This window comes from Schistocerca gregaria, chromosome 11, assembly GCF_023897955.1.
Source record: "Schistocerca gregaria isolate iqSchGreg1 chromosome 11, iqSchGreg1.2, whole genome shotgun sequence".
Lineage (NCBI taxonomy): Eukaryota > Metazoa > Arthropoda > Insecta > Orthoptera > Acrididae > Schistocerca > Schistocerca gregaria.
Window position 1 is genome coordinate 108570657 of NC_064930.1, and position 19070 is coordinate 108589726.

The 19070-nt window shown below is 42.8% G+C and overlaps 1 protein-coding gene across 1 annotated transcript in view; it reads right to left on the reverse strand.

The window, feature by feature from the left end:
• Window positions 1-19070, reverse strand: part of LOC126295370 (uncharacterized) — a 154496-nt gene that overhangs the window by 112704 nt on the left and 22722 nt on the right. Inside the window, exons 2-4 of the mRNA XM_049987851.1 lie at window positions 18888-18956; window positions 15083-15139; window positions 9038-9097 (exon numbers count right to left, since the gene is read on the reverse strand). The gene's annotated coding sequence lies outside the window, so the exon portion shown is untranslated. The remainder of the gene's footprint in view (window positions 1-9037; window positions 9098-15082; window positions 15140-18887; window positions 18957-19070) is intronic.

The window sequence follows — 19070 nt, forward strand, 5'->3', positions numbered from 1 at the left end:
CAACGATACATGAAGTGTGTCGGGGGGACGTGGAGAGCAGAGCAGAAGCTGTCGTAATGCGGAAACGGAGCAGTTAATCTGACATCGAAGAGAGAATGATCATTTGCTATCATGCCAAGAGTGGAAGCTTTTCTGAAATGGCTAAGTTTGTAATCCGGTTCCATGTCACCATGGTTAAAGTGTATGGCAAAATGACACTTTCCGAAACCGGAATTTGATAACTGTGGTGCACCACAGTCAACACGAGTAAATAATGGCTGCGGAGATACGTGCAAGTGAATCGATGTGCAACCTTTGAGCAACTGATCACCCAGGTGAACAAAGGGGCTACAGACAGTGTATTTCCTCAATGATTGTTCAGCGAATATTACTGCACCCGAGTTGACTTCTGTTCATAGGTGATGAAGGCTGGAAATTGCAAACCGCAATTGGATGTCCAATGAGAGGTGACAGGTGCCTTTTCAGATGGGTGCCTTTTCAGATGAATCGCATTTTACGCTCCATTGGACGTGGCCATTGGGGTGTGCCGCCCTCAATCAATCATCAGAAGGGTCCAGGCCAGAGGAAGGACTGTTCTCTAGGTATATTTCCATGGCATTCCCTGGGTGATCTTGTCATTGTGGAAAGGACAATAGACCGACACAATTACATTTCAATCATTGGGAACAATGTCTATGTGTACATGCAGTTTGTTTTTCTCTGGCACAATGGCATCTACCAGGAGGACAAGCAGCACATCACAGCTTATTGCACTGAAAATGTGTGGTTCGAAGAGCACCGGTAAGTTTATCATATTCCCCTACCCACCAAACACTCCGGATTTTGGGTTTTGGGGTTTGATGGGGGCTAAACATCGAGGTCATCAGTCCCCTGTTCCAAACAGACATACTTGTAAAAGGCCTATACCGGAAAACCGTAACCTCTGCACCCAGAGGGAGGGAACACCGAGGGGTATAGAGCTAAAATGGACATCGCAATAACACAAAATAGAGGACACTTAAAAGGAGCAGAGCAAATAGTTGGCTTGAGTAAAACAGATTACAGTGGTCAATGGATCAGATAAAATGTCAACCACTCAACTACAAATGAAGAACCTCCAGCTGGAAAGAGTTGATAGAGGTACCGACACAACTTGTTACCATGAAAGACACTATGTCGGTATCCACGTCACAATTAAAAGTCACCGGAGTAGGTGTAGCCTGAGAAATCACACGAGAGTGCCCACACTAGAGTGAGTGATAAAACCCAGCCGCACGGATAAAACATAAAACTGAGTCAGCTATAGAGGCATCGTCACCTAAAATTAAAGGAACTGCAGCTGGTAAATTAAAGGACTGCCGCAAGGGGGCTAAAAGGGGGCAGTCCGTCAGAAGATGGACCACTGTCAGCCCTGCATCACAGCAACACTCGTGCGGGTTCTCACGGCGAAGGAGATAGCTGTGGGTCAACCGCGTACGTCCAATTTGGAGACGGCAGAGAACAACAGAGTCCATACGCGTGCCCCTCAAGGACGAGTTCCATATGGCCGTAGACGACTTGACCCTGCGGAACTTATTTGGCGTGTTCGAGACAAACCATTCAGAGCTCCAGCATCGCGGACCTTGCGATGTAGGGCTGACCGGAGGTCTCTTTCCACGAGATCGAGCTCCAGGGGTGGCGAAGTGGTGGCCTGCTTGGCCAACCAATCACTCCAGATTTAAATCCGATCTAAAATCTGCGAGGCACGTCAATCGGGCCGTTTGAACCGTGGATCCTCAACCGAGAAAGATAGCAAACCTGGCCATGGCACTGGGATCAGCATAGCTCACATCCCCCTCAATACATTCCAGAACCTCACAGACCCTTCCTACACGTCCCTGCTGCAAGAGGTGGTTATTCAGGCTGCCAACAGGCCGTCACAATAACGCGACCAGACCATTTATGTCTGTGATTAGACACTGAATATCCATCCGGTTTGTCTAGATAACAGACACTGCAAGAAGTCCATAAGTATACAGCAATAGAGACAATGTAAAAATAGTTCTGCATTCAAACTTTGGAGGACCAAATCTTACCTCCAGATATTAAATGCATACTGAATGCGTATGCTACTCTGTCACATTATTCATGTAATTTTGATCAGGTTGCTTCAATGTCAGGACTGCAGTAACTGATTGTTAAAGGTAGTAGTAAGCCAAGTTCTCTATGGGCACTGGTCATGACATGAAACAGACTTAAAGTACAGCACTTATTATCGCAACATAGGTCAACCGAACGACTCAAATTGACCATACTGCTGCTTGGTTGTGTACAAATATGTTTCAATTTGTATATGCCCAAATCAGTTCAGAATTACCAATATTCTTTGTTTATTTGGGTAATAAGAGGGTTATGGCACCATTTGTCTAAGAGGAGCAATATGTGGCGTAATATCACTTTGAGAAAGGGAGATTTTATCCCTTTTTTACCTAACTGACAAATAGTGTTTGTGACATTATTTGTTAAGAGGTGAGTTTGGAAATGACTCCTGTTTGGAAGTTAATTCATATTTGAGGATGTACACAGGTCTGAATGGAAGCAGTAAGTTTGCAAGGTGGGACAATACTAGCACATTTTCCCCACTTTGCAATAACTACTGGTTAGGTGGTTTATTCTGTGCTGCCACATCCCAGCTCAGATACGCACTGTGTGCCACAGAACATCGAGTACCGTGACAATGTGGTGAAATCACAGAAGATTGTCTATTATTAGCTTTCAGATTTTGTACCATCTGTAAGGAGCGAACATCTTACAGATTATGTATCAAGATCGATTAATGTTCACATTGTTTCCATGTTGTAAAGGAAAGAGAAATATGTTGGTACCTATGAAGAAGTGCTTTCTATTCTTTAGCAGACAGTTGAAGTTCAAGAGAACTTTACAGTTTCCAACATGTGAAAAGTTGCAGCGGTGAAGAAGCTCATAGCAGAAAGGAAAAATTTAACACCATTATCCTGGATGCTGAGTAAAGAAGTAACAGTTCAGGATATATTTATGATAATCATAATCCAAACAAACAAAGGCGCGCACGTGCGCGCACACACGCACGCACACCATAATATAGAAGTAGAGATCATTACAAGACCAGCCCAAGGGATGATACGTGCTTCAAGTTAAGACAGCAATTGCAGAGAAGTATCTGTGCAGATGGCCCTGTCAATCAATGGCCTACACTGGAGTAGCATATTGTCCAAAAAATAAATGAAGGCAAACATAAATGACTGTCATTAGTTTGTAAAAACAAATTAACATTTCATTGCACATTCTGTATCCTTGTGTATTCTTAACTACCTGTTATATGAAGAATACTATAATGGTTTTGAAGAATAAATGGAAGATATACACAAGAAGCATCAGTACAATTATTGAAGGGAAGTACAAATTGTTTTATGCCACTGCCTTCCAACACACACTGCATAATAATGAGAACAGCTCTTGCACTGCTGAATCTACAATTACAGTCTACGTGGAAAACTGAGGTGAGCAGAATGATAAATGGTCTCCACCAACTGAGATACGCAAACTATAAACTTCGAAATCTGCCAGGACCACTACACAACACTGGCTTAGCCATACACATTCACATCCTGGTAACTCTTGTTGCAAATGTGCATTTTTTTCTCCTGTCTTTGCCAAGATCCTTACACTTCAAACCAAGCTACAAGAACCAAATTTAAGCCGACAGTAACCTCAAGTTCTACCAGGTGTACAAGTATGAAATGCAGATTTTTTTGGTCTAAAACACATATTAAATTCAGAAGACTGATAAATAGTGCTTTATTCAAAGTGTGATCTGTCGTTTGTTATACATTTTTCTCATCTTTTGGGCAATTTGTGAATAACACATCATCAAAAATTTTCCCATTTTGCTGCAAACCATTCATCGAGCCATTTTTTCAAATCATCATACGAACCAATGCTCTGCTCAGCAAGTGTGTGGCCTGTCGATGCAAAAAAGTCGTACTCAGAAGGTGCCAAGTCTGGTGAGTAAGACATAAGCTGCATGGTATATAATTTTCCAGTCGAATGCTTCAGACGTGTCACAAACCCTTTTTGCCCTATGTGAAGGAGCACTGTCACAAAGCAAAATGACTGTTGCCTCTTCAGGTACTGTGGCCTTTTTTCAAGCAGTGAATGGTTCAGATCAGTCACCTGTTGTTGGTAATGTTTAGTATTAATTGTTCCCCAGGCTTTAACAGCTCATAATAGACCACGCCCCTCTGGTGCCACCACACACAAAGCATCGTCTTTCTGCCAAAGCGATTCAGTTCCTGTGGTCGATGTGGACGGTGTGGTCCTTTCACAATATTTTGTACTTGGGATTCTCATGGTAAATATATATATCCTTTGCTCTTTTCTTCTCCTTCCCTCTTTCCTGAAGAAGCAACTGTTGGGTGCGAAAGCTAGAAATCTTGTGTGTGTGTTTGTGTGTTATTTTATTGTGACTGTCTACTGGCGCTTTCCCGCTTGGTAAGTCTTGGAGTCTTTGTTTTTGGTAAGTCTTGGAATCTTTGTCTTTATATATTAAAAGACTTACCAAGCAGGAAAGCGCTGGTACACAGGCACAATAAAATAACACACAAACACACAAACACACACACACACACACACACACACACACACACACACACACACACACACACACAAAATTTCGAGCTTTCTCAACCGGCGGCTGCTTCGTCAGGACAGAGGGAAGGAAAAGGAAAGATGAAAGGATGTGGGTTTTAAGGGAGAGGGTAAGGAGTCATTACAATCCCGGAGTGGAAAGACTTACCTTAGGGGGAGAAAAGGATAGGTATATACTCACGTGCGCACGCACACACACACACACACACACACACACACACACACACACACACACACACACACAAGCTGACAAGGGTCCCACAACCGTGGTACTTGATCGTCGGGAGTATGTGGCTGAGGGACTGCGTCAGCTTTCAGACAACTCTACATACAAAGTTTGCCAAGGTAATCCCATTCCTGATGTCCAGGCGGAGCTTCAAGGAATTCTCAGAACCTTAGGCCCCCTACAAAACCTTTCACCTGACTCCATCAAACTCCTGACCCCACCGACACCTCGAACTCCTACCTTCTACCTACTTCCTAAAAATACACAAACCCAAAACATCCCGGCCGCCCCATTGTAGCTGTTTACCAAGCCCCCACAGAATGCCACTTCCCTACACAAATATCCCGCACGTCCAGGACCTCGCAGCGATGGAGCACTTCCTTTCACGCCGATCAACTGCCACCCTACCTAAAACCTCTTTCCTCATTACCTTAGCCAGCTTCATCCTGACCCACAACTTCTTCACTTTTGAAGGCCAGACATACCAACAATTAAAGGGAACAGCCATGGGTACCAGGATGGCCCCCTCGTATGCCAACCTATTTATCGGTCGCTTAGAGGAAGCCTTCTTGGTTACCTAAGCCTGCCAACCTAAAGTTTGGTACAGATTTATTTATGACATCTTCATGATCTGGACTCACAGTGAAGAACAACTCCAGAATTTCCTCTCCAACCTCAACTCCTTTGGTTCTATCAGATTCACCTGGTCCTACTCCAAATCCCATGCCACTTTCCTTGACGTTGACCTCCATCTGTCCAATGGCCAGCTTCACACATCCGTCCACATCAAACCCACCAACAAGCAACAGTACCTCCATTATGACAGCTGCCACCCATTCCATATCAAACGGTCCCTTCCCTACAGCCTAGGCCTTCGTGGCAAACGAATCTGCTCCAGTCCTGAATCCCTCGACCATTACACCAACAACCTGAAAACAGCTTTCGCATCCCGCAACTACCCTCCCGACCTGGTACAGAAGCAAATAACCAGAGCCACTTCCTCATCCCCTCAAACCCAGAACCTCTAGCAGAAGAACCCCAAAAGTTCCCCACTTGTGACAGGATACTTCCCGGGACTGGATCAGACTCTGAATGTGGTTCTCCAGCAGGGATAAGACTTCCTAAAATCCTGCCCCGAAATGAGATCCATCCTTCATGAAATCCTCCCCACTCCACCAAGAGTGTCTTTCCGCCATCCACCTAACCTTCGTAACCTCTTGGTTCATCCCTATGAAATCCCCAAACCACCTTCCCTACCCTCTGGCTCCTACCCTTGTAACCGCCCCCGGTGTAAAACCTGTCCTATGCACCCTCCCACCACCACCTACTCCAGTCCTGTAACCCAGAAGGTATACACGATCAAAGGCAGAGCCACGTGTGAAAGCACCCACGTGATTTACCAACTGACCTGCCTGCACTGTGACGCTTTCTATGTGGGAATGACCAGCAACAAACTGTCCATTTGCATGAATGGACACAGGCAGACAGTGTTTGTTGGTAATGAGGATCACCCTGTGGCTAAACATGCCTTGGTGCACAGCCAGCACATCTTGGCACAGTGTTACACCGTCCGGGTTATCTGGATACTTCCCACCAACACCAACCTATCCGAACTCCGGAGATGGGAACTCACCCTTCAATATATCCTCTTTTCTCGTTATCCACCAGGCCTCAACCTCCACTAATTTCAAGTTGCCACTGCTCATACCTAACCTGTCTTTCAACAAAATCTTTGCCTCTGTACTTCCGCCTCGACTGACATCACTGCCCGAACTCTTTGCCTTTACAAATGTCTGTTTGTGTCTGTCTATATGCGGATGGATATGTGTGTGTGTGTGTGTGTGTGTGTGTGTGTGTGTGTGTGTGCGCGCACGAGTGTACACCTGTCCTTTTTTCCCCCTAAGGGAAGTCTTTCCGCTCCCGGGATTGGAATGACTCCTTACCCTCTCCCTTAAAACCCACATCCTTTCGTCTTTCCCTCTCCTTCCTGAAGAAGCAACCATCAGAAACTTCCACATGGGAAAAATATATTAAAAACAAAGATTCAAAGACTTACCAAGCGGGAAAGCGCCGGCAGACAGGCACAATGAACAAAACACACAAACACACACACAGAATTACTAGCTTTCGCAACCGATGGTTGCTTCTTCAGGAAGGAGAGGGAAAGACGAAAGGATGTGGGTTTTAAGTGAGAGGGTAAGGAGTCATTCCAATCTTGGGAGGGGAAAGACTTCCTTTAGGGGGAAAAAAGGACAGGTGTACACACGCACACATATATCCATCCGCACATACACAGACACAAGCAGACATATTTAAAGGCCTCCCTTAAAACCCACATCCTTTCGTCTTTCCCTCTCCTTCCCTCTTTCCCGAAGAAGCAACCATCGGTTGCGAAAGCTAGTAATTCTGTGTGTGTGTTTGTGCGATTTGTTCATTGTGCCTGTCTGCCGGCGCTTTCCCGCTTGGTAAGTCTTGGAATCTTTGTTTTTAATAAATTGTATATATATATATATATATATATATATATATATATATATATATATATATATAAAGATTCCAAGACTTACCAAGCGGGAAAGCGCCGGCAGACAGGCACATGAACAAAACACACAAACACACACACAGAATTACGAGCTTTCGCAACTGGCAGTTGCTTCGTCAGGAAAGAGGGAAGGAGAGGGAAAAATGAAAGGATGTGGGTTTTAAGGGAGAGGGTCAGGAGTCATTCCAATCCCGGGAGCGGAAAGACTTCCCTTAGGGGAAAAAAAAGGATAGGTGTACACTCGCGCGCACACACACACACACACACACACACACACACACACACACATATATCCATCCGCACATACACAGACACAAGCAGACATCAGACCGGGAGCGGTTTCTGCTTGTGTCTGTGTATGTGCGGATGGATATGTGTGTGTGTGTGTGTGTGTGTGTGTGTGTGTGTGTGTGTGTGTGTGCGCGCGCGCGAGTGTACACCTGTCCTTTTTTTCCCCTAAGGGAAGTCTTTCCGCTCCCGGGATTGGAATGACTCCTTACCCTCTCCCTTAAAACCCACATCCTTTCGTCTTTCCTTCCTGAAGAAGCAACCATCGGTTGCGAAAGCTAGTAATTCTGTGTGTGTGTTTTGTTCATGTGCCTGTCTGCCGGCGCTTTCCCGCTTGGTAAGTCTTGGAATCTTTGTTTTATATATATATATATATATGCACAATGAATAAAACACACAAACACACACACAGAATTTGAGCTTTCGCAACCGGCGGCAGCTTCGTCAGGAAAGAGGGAAGGAAAAGGAAAGATGAAAGGATGTAGGTTTTAAGGGAGAGGGTAAGGAGTCATTCCAATCCCAGGAGCGGAAAGACTTACCTTAGGGGGAAAAAAGGATAGGTATACACTCGCACACACACACGTCCATCCGCACATACACAGACACAAGCAGACATTTAATTTTTTTGTTTTCCACATTCCTTGTCTGCAAGATTGAAGTCACAATTTCTAAAATGCTGAAACCATCATTCGCACTTATCTTGTGATGGAGCATGTTTATTGTGAGTTTCTCAAGCAATAGGTTTGATTCAACAGCAGTTTTCTTCAAAAGCAAAAAATTATTCATGGCTGCAAATGCTCTTTATTTGGAATATATTTCGAGATACTTAACACAACAACACAATGTTATGCACACAATTTTCCAGTTTATCACTTGTGTGCATCTGACACTTATGGGTGACAACAAAATGGCACAGTGTCAAATCTTTAACTGCATTGGTGCGACATCTGTTGTCTGAAATTCACATTTAATATTTGTATTCTATGATGGACTGCTGTACTATTTTGAAACTCTTCGCCTTTGCTGAAAGGTTGCAGTTTATCAAGATCCTACTAAAGACCTGAAATCTGGACCCCGTTTTAATTAGGGCAGATCCTATGTGTTTTTCCATGTGATATCCCCACCAATTGTTACAACCAGTTATTTGTATGACTTTACTTTTACTGATGTTCTTTGCTGGATGGATAATTTTTATTTACAGTTCCATACATAAAATGAGACCAAAACATTATGTGGCAGTAGCCACAGAAAGCCAAAACAGTTACAGTACATGTAACAGACAGAAAAGAAAAGCCGTAAGTTAGAGGTCATCAGGTAACTTTCAGATGAGAACTTACCTCATCTGCAAAATGCGGAGAATCCAAGTTGTTGACAGAACCGTTGTCAGTATCACAATCCTGCAACAAACAATGTCTCAATACATCTAACAACATCCAAAATTTCGGGTGCTTCAAGAGAAACACAAACTAGGTTTCTCAGCGGATTGAAACAACCTAAGTGCTGCGTATGGAGTGAAAATTTCAAGTGGGTTCAATATTATTCCTTCAATGGAAGCAGAGTTCTGCACCTTGAATGCAAATTCATGTTTAATTTTCTTCTGGCAAAGAACTGTAATTAAATTGTATGTCAAAATTCTAGTGAAACGTTAGTCTGACCCCACTTTTCCAGCTGTACGCGTCACATAGCGCCAGTGTGTGTCACCACGATTTTGCTTTCTAGGGGTGTTTCCCTTCAGCTTGACACGCAATAAACAAATGCAAACCATTTGTGGATTTAGCACACCGGTTCCCTCAGACAAGAAAGGAAATTGTATCAGAATATAGCCACAAAAATCGGTTGACAGAAGCGTAGTAAATATAGTTTGCATTTTCAATGACATTTTAAATAAAAGTTGTGAATTACTTAGTTCAAAGTATGCACAGAACAACAGTTAAAAGGTTTCAGCGTAAATTATCACAATATTCACACACAACTACAAGTAACATCCCACCACCCAAAAGACGCAAGTAGCGAAGGTGCTGAAAGAGATGAAAATGTGCAAGAGTCCACGAATATGCAGATAAAATTCTCATTTTATTTTACTATTCCATTCGAGCAACTTCTCCGGTTAGTGTTGCAGACAGATTCAGACGGCAAAAACCTCGACATCACAACAGGTGCCGCACAAAGCTAGTAACACTGTATGGAAAGCCGAGTGGGACATCTAAGTACTCTGATCTCCTCTCTACCTCAATTTAGGTAATACAAATCACGTCTGCTTATTCTGCTCGGTGTCTGTTCTTTCACATCCAAAAGAACGGACATTGGGCATTCATATAATTGAACAAAGGAAGTAGGTTACAGTACACGTGTTCGCCCACTGCTTGAATACTGCTCACCGGTGTGGGATCTGTACCAGATAGGGTAGACAGGAGAGAGAGAGAGAGAGAGAGAGAGAGAGAGAGAGAGAGATCCAACAGAGAGCAGCGTGCTTCGTTACAGGATCATTTAGTAATTGCGAAAGCATTACGGAGATGATAGATAAACTCCAGTGGAAGACTCTGCAGGAGAGATGCTCAGTAGCTCGGTACGGGCTTTTGTTGAAGTTTCGAGAACATACCTTCATCGAGGAGACGAGCAGTATATTGCTCCCTCCTACGTATATCTCGCGGAGAGACCATGAGGATAAAAATCAGAGAGATTAGAGCCCACACAGAAGCATACCGACAATCCTTCTTTCCATGTACAATACGAGACTGGAATAGAAGGGAGAACCGATAGAGGTACTCAACGTACCCTCTGCCACACAGTCAGGTGACTTGTGGAGTATGGGTGTAGATGTAGATGTAGATTTACCTCTACAGGCCACAAATCCACCACCTTCAGTGCAGAAGCACAATTACGTTCAACCTCTGCAGGAATCTCAAACTAACAAGTGTGGAGGACACTGACGAGGACTGCAGATAAGTGGCATCCTGTGGGAACATGGGTCGGCACTGAGGTGTGCCGAGACAGTGCGCACAATTGTGACAGACACTGTGTCTGCATGGCGCTGTGCTTAATGTGACGGCCTAGTAAGCAGGAGATATAGGGGCCAAGCACAGTCCAGTACAAACGTCCACTCATCGCCGCCAATTTCGTGTAAAGTATTGAAGCAGCTGACAACAATTCCCGCCCTTTCCTTTCTCCCCCCTCCACCTTAATTTACATAATGCGTATTGCAGGTGGGGATTCCTTGTGATGTCTCTTCTTTCAGACATGTCCAAAAGAACAGACACCGTGCATTCACACAATTATAAGGTTTCATTATAGAAACTTTGACCTCAGCTTCAGAACTACTGTTCACTTCGATGGCGTATTTTCACCCACACACTGGTTTTTATCTTTGCAACGACGTTACCAACTTTTCTGAGCCGTGCCGGCTCTGCAGCTATCGATATTTGTTCAGAGATGCTAACTTTTCGGCACCTGTGGGTCTGTCGCGAGGCATGTCAAGAATCGAGAGGAAGTGACAGTGGAGATCGGCAGGGTTAACGGAATCCTTAGGGCCACGGGAAAGGTCCAAATGAAGCTGCGGTTGAGGCATACACCGTGCAGGCGTACGTGAACGGACCGCAAGTAGAGGTAGTAAAGCGAAGGACTCCAGTTCGGAGAGAAGGGACCGCACGCTAATAGCAATCGTCAGCCCCGATCTGGGCCGCCGATGCAGGAGATGGACTGCCGCGGGCGGAAAAAGGAGACAGTAATTTGGATGCTCATGGGAACTATGAACATGTGCTGCGTAACTGGCAAGCAGTTGCGCATGTCTGATCTGCAGTGGATGGACACCAGCCTCCACCAGTATGCTGGTCACCCTGGACTCGTCCTAAAAGCTCCTGTGGCTAACCTAACCCCACAGTGGTGCACAGGGTCGAGTAAATGCAATGCTGAAGGCGCTGCTGAACCATAAACCACACTTCCATTGTCGATTCAGAATTGGACATGGGCTCTGTAGAGCTGCTGCAGTGTACAGCAATCTGCACCCCAATTGGTGATGCTCAGGCAACAGAGAACACTGAGGTGCTGCCAAGCTGACGAAGGTGAGGGAGCCAAGTCAATTGAGCATCAAAAACCAGCCCTGGGAATCAATATGTCTCCACTACAATGTGTGGATTGTCATTAACGCAAAAAGCTGGTTCCGAATGAACTGTACGACTCTTACAGAAGTGCGTGACACACGACTTTGCAGCTCAAAACTGGAAGCCGTGGGCTAGAGCCTATGACTGCGCCTTGTGGATGGCTCCCTGGAGGCGCCGCTCAGCAACAACGGTACTGGAGCAACACAACGAAATGCAGAAGTCGTCTGCATACAGAGAAGGTGAGACGGTGGGCCCGACAGCTGCTGCTAGACCGTTAATGGCTCCTAAAAATAGAGAGGCACTCAATATCGAGCCCTGCAGGATTCCATTCTCCTGGCTGTGGATGGAACTATGGGAGTCACCAACTTGCACCCGAAGTACGGAGTGACAGAAAGTTTTGGATAAAAATCGGGAGTGTACCCCAGAGACCCCACTCATACAATGTGGCAAGGACATGACGTCGCCAAGTTGTGCCGTATGCTTTACGTAAGTCAAAAAAAGACAGCAGTCAGGTGTTGCCATCTGGAAACGGCTGCTCGGATGACAGACTCGACGGACACAAGATTATAAGTGGTAGAGTAACCATGGCGGAAGCCGCCCTGACACGGAGCCAGCAAGCCACGAGACTCCAGGACCCAACCCAACTGCCGGCACGCCGTATGTTCCAGCAGCTTACAAAGAACATCGGTGAGGCTGATGGGTCGACAGCTATCTAGATCAAGCGAGTTTCTACCGGGTTTGAGCACCAGTATGATGGAGCTCTCCCACCATTGCGATGGAAAGACGCCATCGCACCAGATCCGGTTGAAGATGACGAGAGGATGTCGCTTGTAGTCAGATGAGAGATGCTTAATCATCCGGCTGTGGATGTGATCGGGCCCAAGAGCTGTGTCGGGGCAATGTGCAAGGGCACTGAGGAGCTCCCACACCGTAAATGGGGTGTTATAGGATTCACTGCAGTGTGTAGTGAATGAGAGGATGTTTCCTTCCAGTCGCCGTTTGAGTGTGTGAAAGGCCGCGGCATAATTCTCCGATGCTGAGGAGCACTTACGATATTGGTTCTCAAGACTCGTAATCTGTATAAATAAGGATGTTATTGTTCGTTCATTCAAAACAGTGTGTCTCCAAAAGTTCCTGACTGACTGCTTTGAAAGTCTGACACTTTGTTGAATTCTAATATGGGTGTATTTAAGTATCCACCACTTCAATTTACGTATATTTTAATACATATATTATATAAATACATATAATATATAAAATTGGTAACCCTGTTATCAAAAATCTCAATATGTACTTCAAATCTTTACCAATTACTGTAATAAATCTTTAGACACACAAACTAATACGTGTCCATTTCCTCCAACCCCTGTGTCCATCTTCTCTCTCCACATCCTCTCTACTTCCCAAGCCTTGTTTGTTATTGCAAACCATAAATACAACGTTTAACTTTCCCATTTGCTAATGGTGTTTCACTGTTGTGTGTGTGTGTGTGTGTGTGTGTGTGTGTGTGTGTGTGTGTGTGTGTGTGTGTGTGAGAGAGAGAGAGAGAGAGAGAGAGAGAGAGAGAGAACAAGTGACTTTCATTTCATAAAATGTCGAAAGTTATCTTTGCCTGACGGCGACCTTTCCTGGAGTGCAGTGGCAGCTAGCATGCTGACCATAGTTGCAGCTCTGAAATGAGAGCAGAAAGGAGATGATGTGACCTGTTGTTGAAATATGACGGGTGACCACTGCTGCTTTCACAGTAATTACCAAATGGCATTAATAAGAATCTCATCCTAACAACACACCTTTTTAAGTCAAAATTATTCTTTGAATACAGTTTGCCATAAAAGTAACCTCTTACTGCGACACCTCACTAATCTTTTCCAATGACCGTTCCTGGTAGAGGCTATTCTTATTGTTCCATTAATTGTCTTGCATTTTAAAGACATACTGCTTCATAATTACAAGTTCAAACTAATTCAGATCCATTTCCTTAATTAATATTTGGGATTTATACTTAGAAAATTTCTAAATTTTGGATTTATTCCATACTGTTAGGCATACTGCACCAAAATAGCAGTAACAGTGAAGTTTAATGGTATTCCACATGCAAACACATACTTTATGAACCCGAATGCTACTAAGAAAAAGTGTAAGAGAACTAATCTATTTAAGCCCATTTCATCTGAGGCATGTATTCAATACTGTGTAACTTCCACAAGCAACTTGTGCAACCATTTCCTGACGTGTTTACATTACAACAAAAGCTTGCACAGGTTATGTTCCAGGAACTTTTTGGGAATATTTGCTGAAGTGTGTTAGTTGAATCATGGGTAGACAAGAGCAAGGTTACAGTATCTTTCTGGGAATGTCTTACACAAATTTCAAATACCTCTTCTCCATTTTACAATTAAATAATTGGAAACAGGACACAGAAATGCAACAAGCTACTGTATACCACCAAGTGATCACCTTCCAATTCTCCAGTTTTCACAAACAGTACTTATTTCTTTTATTACAAACACAAATGCATTATATTTGCGGTAACATTAAAAAAAAAATCTGCTAAAGTTTTAAGACACCTGAACTGCTATTCTGCTGCTTCTTGTAAAAAAAAGTAATCGGCAGTGTCAAAGTCACTTCTCACTTCTTTGGCTGAACTGGCCATTATGTATGCTTCAGGGTTTCAATATTACATTCATTTTGGCCCATCCAACTTTATGCTATTCTCCTTTTTGACACAGACATGTTCAAAGCGATATTGAACTCTCAAATCTTCTGGAAGTGTGAGAGAACTTCCAGCAACTGACAGGTACTTGCAGCAAGAAAACACTTCCACTAACTTGCAAAAGTTAGTTCTGGAAGTCTTGCTGTGGGGCACTTCAACATCATAAAATTTGGCGAAGCAGCTTTTCTACATGTACTTTGTGGAAGTTTACTCGAAAGACGTCACATGCCTCTACAATGTGTTCCCGACAGACCTCTCTCTGGGATAGTATTCTGATGCCGCCAACAGTCGGTCTATCGACCTCACATCAAAATGCATCATAAAAGGTAGTTTTGAGTTTTAAACTTTTGGTATATTGCCCTACCCCACCCTCCCTCTCTTGTACTTGGCTATGATGGAATCGCATGCCACTATACAAATCCTGTGCATAAGAGTAGTCTTATCACTAACTTTTCGTATAAAACAAAGGCCCAAAAATCTGTGATGTTCGTAAATACAAGTATGAGCAGAATTTAAGAAAATAAATAAATCAATAAAAAATTTCTATGGGTAACAAACACAAAAGTACTTACAATTTCCTCTTTGATTATTATCTGTGCTGATTCATGATCATTCTGAAATGTAGAAACCTGTGAACAAAACAAATGAGTATGATTAGCCTGCTTCTACAGAATTACAGCTGCTAAAACTGAAATGGAGGCAAACGCTAGAGTGTGATAATGGTCCCCATCCCCTGAAATATCTGTTGTGATGACAGCCTGATCTGTGGTCGTAGAGTGGTTGGGTTAAGTTAGCACATAATAAGTTAGTTATGAGTTGGTGCAGCTACTGAATGTGAATGCCAAATAAAGGTTGTCAGGCTAAAGTCTAGATCTGAGACAGCACTGGTCACAACGGTATTTCCCTACTGCTCATAGGTTGCCAATACGTCAGCTGCCCAATGGGATGATAGTTTCACATAACCAACAAGAGGTGAGAAAAGACACAATATATTTGTACGAGCTGCTTTGAAATCTATAATCTCTGTTGTTTCTTCCGAGTATGTCAAAATGTCTGAAGCGGTTGTTAGGATGGAACCTGGGAGCACAGATTATTTTTCCAAAATGGATTTCACATCAATATTGATGTGAGAATATGGCAATACTCCTCCGTACCTTGCTTGGAAAAATGTAGTCTGCCACTGCCCTCTCACTGGTGGTACAGAGACAGCAGCTAACACAACTCCTTTAGTTCCCCTAGCCACCCCTCCCTCCAATATGACCCCAATACGACACTGTGAGTGTTGAGAATACTGCTGCATGCACGAAGTATCAAGATAAATTGACATAAGCTATATTCGATAATGAGTAAGTCCTGAAGGGTACTTTTATGTGTATTATTTACTTATATCGTACGTAAACAATGGAAAATGGATGGGGCAATAGCCCACTAAATAACTTCTTCCAACCAATGCACAATTCGCAACTTAATAACTTTCTTATACAGGGCATTCATTTTAAGTAAAGACAATGAAATATCTCGAGAAATACAAGTCAGATCCAAAAAAGTTTGATATGTTGGGGGAATACAACATTGTGGATGGGATTTCCAACTAGAAGTTATGGCATATTGACATGTCTTACCCTACAGCACAGAGGTGGGTTCACATGCCACTGAATATTAAATGGCTATTGAGTAACATGTCGCAAATTATGACTGCGTATCCATTTCTATTCCTATGATTACTGTGCCATCTATGGAAAAACGAAGAAAATGCTTCAGACAAAACATACATAGATTTTGCTGAAAAAATCTTAATCTGCAATAAAAACAGGGGTTCCCATTGAAGATTTCAAAGCCAGCCCCCCCACCCACATGCAGGGTGGTGGTGGTGGTGGTGGTGGTGGTGTGGGGGAGGGAGAGTGTGGTATCAGTGGAAGTCACCCTCCAAGACAAACAATTTGCAATTATAACTTTTTTTATCAATTTTTTGTTTCAGATATTTCAATGTCTTCAATTAAAATGAACACCCTATACATTACTTACACAAGTACTATATCTGGAAGGAACATAGCTTACCTTGGCACTATTTGTGTCTGCTGATACATTTGGGAGACCCAATAGCTCTATCACCTTATCCCCAAATTCCTGAAACAAAATGTCTTTCCTTAGTAAAGGCTCAACCCTGACGTTGGCTAGTATCTACAAATTGCACACCTTACGTGTGAAAGTTATGATAAATAGTTCATTTATTCATTCATCTGAATAATATTTTGATCCCTAAACACACACTTGTAATCACTACTAGCAACATAGGCACTTTTGCACAAAAAAAATATTGGGAGTAGTAAACATAACTACAAACTAACACACAGCACCACACCTTAAGTTAACAGTTATTTCTGAATGATGACGTTGATCAAAAGCTTATCACTGATTTCAGCCGTATTTATATGTTTGTCAACAAATGCCTCCTCTACTATGAAATATACAGTTAGCTTCACTTCTTGCATTTTGTCCTCAGTCTAAAAGGAGTTCCACATAATGTCTCTTTATTTCTGCACGACTTCTGCAAAGCTACAACCACTTTACACTAGATAAAATCTACAACTTCAGAAAGCGAAAGACAAACTGGACTTCAATACCCCAAGACACACTGACATACTGCAAACTCACATAAAGTAATACACTTAAAACTTTTTAGTGAACTTCCAATATCTGCTCAGCACTTGCTATGTAATATTTTCAAGTTTCTGAATTACGACTTGTTACTGAAAACCCATTTTGCAAGATACCAGAATGAAACGAGATAGTGGCAGAAGTAAAACGGTGAGGACGGGGCGCGAGTCGTGCTTGGGTAGCTCAGTTAGCAGAGCACTTGCCCGCGAAAGAAAAAGGTCCCGAGTTTGAGTCTCGGTCCGGCACACAGTTTTAATCTTCCATGAAGTTTGATAAACAATATTTGAATTAAATTATAAGAATCTCACTGTAAAAGTTGTTAACTGTACATTTACTGTCTAAACCTATTCTTCTGTTAGAGGTCAATGGTGAATAAAGAATATAACTGAATTGCATGCATATATAGTGAAGTATACACCTTTATGCCAACAAATTTGTAAATTAATAATTACACTTTTCAGTTCCCAACACCACACCTTGGATGACTGGTATTGTTTATTAATAATGAGATTCACATTTTTATATTAGGTGGTCATAGAATTCATTTTAACAAAATTTGTCACACAGTATTCAGTTGTGAGTGTTACATCACTTAACAGAGACCAGAATTTAAGAAAGTAAAGAAATAGAACATAAAATAAAAAGCTGCAAAAAGAAAAACACAATTTTAATTACAGTTTCCTCTTTGATTATTATCTGTGCTGAATCTTGATCATTCTGGCATGTCTAAATCTCCAAACAACAAAACAAGAGAGCATGGTTAGACTGGTTCTACAGAATGGGAGCTTCTTTAACTGAACTAGATTCCATGGCAGGAGTGTGGTATTAGACATCAACCCCCGCAGTCGTGGTTTTGGTGACAGAACAATCTTTAGTGTAACTGGATGTCTAGGTTATGTTGGAAGGCAGCATTTGGTAGCCAGTTGGCGAAGTCAACAGATGCGAATACCACACAAACATTCTCAGGCTAAAGTGTAGATCGCAACCAGAATCAGCCACAGTGGTGTTTCTTTACTGGTGACAGATTAGCAATGGGTCAGCTTCACGTACCCAATGGGATGACAATTTTACATAACCAAAGGGAGGCAAGAAAAGAGGCAACTTATTTCTATGAGCAGCAGTGGAATCTATATACTTGGTAGCCACTAATACTTGGTTGTTTCTTCCGAGTATGTCACAATTTCTAACGTGGTTGTCAACAGTGCAATCACAGCTTAGCTGCTATTTTCACACACACACACACACACATACAAACACACACACACACACACACAGCAGATTTCATGTCTACATTGATGTGAGAATGTGCCACTATTCCTTTGTCTCTTTTTTGAAACACATCTGCCCACTGTTCCCTCATTGGCTGTGCAGAGCCAGCTACTGACACATCCCCTTCTCCTTCCCATCATACCTCTGAGCTAATGTTCACAACACTTGCGCAGAACACTCACGAACACCACTTACCTCAATCTAGAAATTTCACCACTTTACATTCAAAAACTTTTGAAGTCCAAGATAAATTCAGAAAACCTATACCAGATAATGGAAAAGTCTCTGACAAGTATTTTGATGCACATTTTGTACGTGTATTGTACGTAAGTTATAAAAATTGGAGTATTCCCCTATGTAATTCTTAATGAACCAATCTACTATTCACAACTTAATATGCTTCTTACATATTACATACAGAAGTTTAAATCCAGAAGGGACATAGCTTACCTTGAGACTATTTGCATCAGCCGATACATTATCGAGACCAAACAGCTCTGTCACCTTATCCCCAAATTCCTGAAACAAAATGTCTTTCCTTAGTAAAGGCTCACTCCCCTTACACTGGCTAGTATCTAGATAGTATACACCGTATGTGTGGAAGCAGTGGTAAATGGTTCATTCAATCTTATA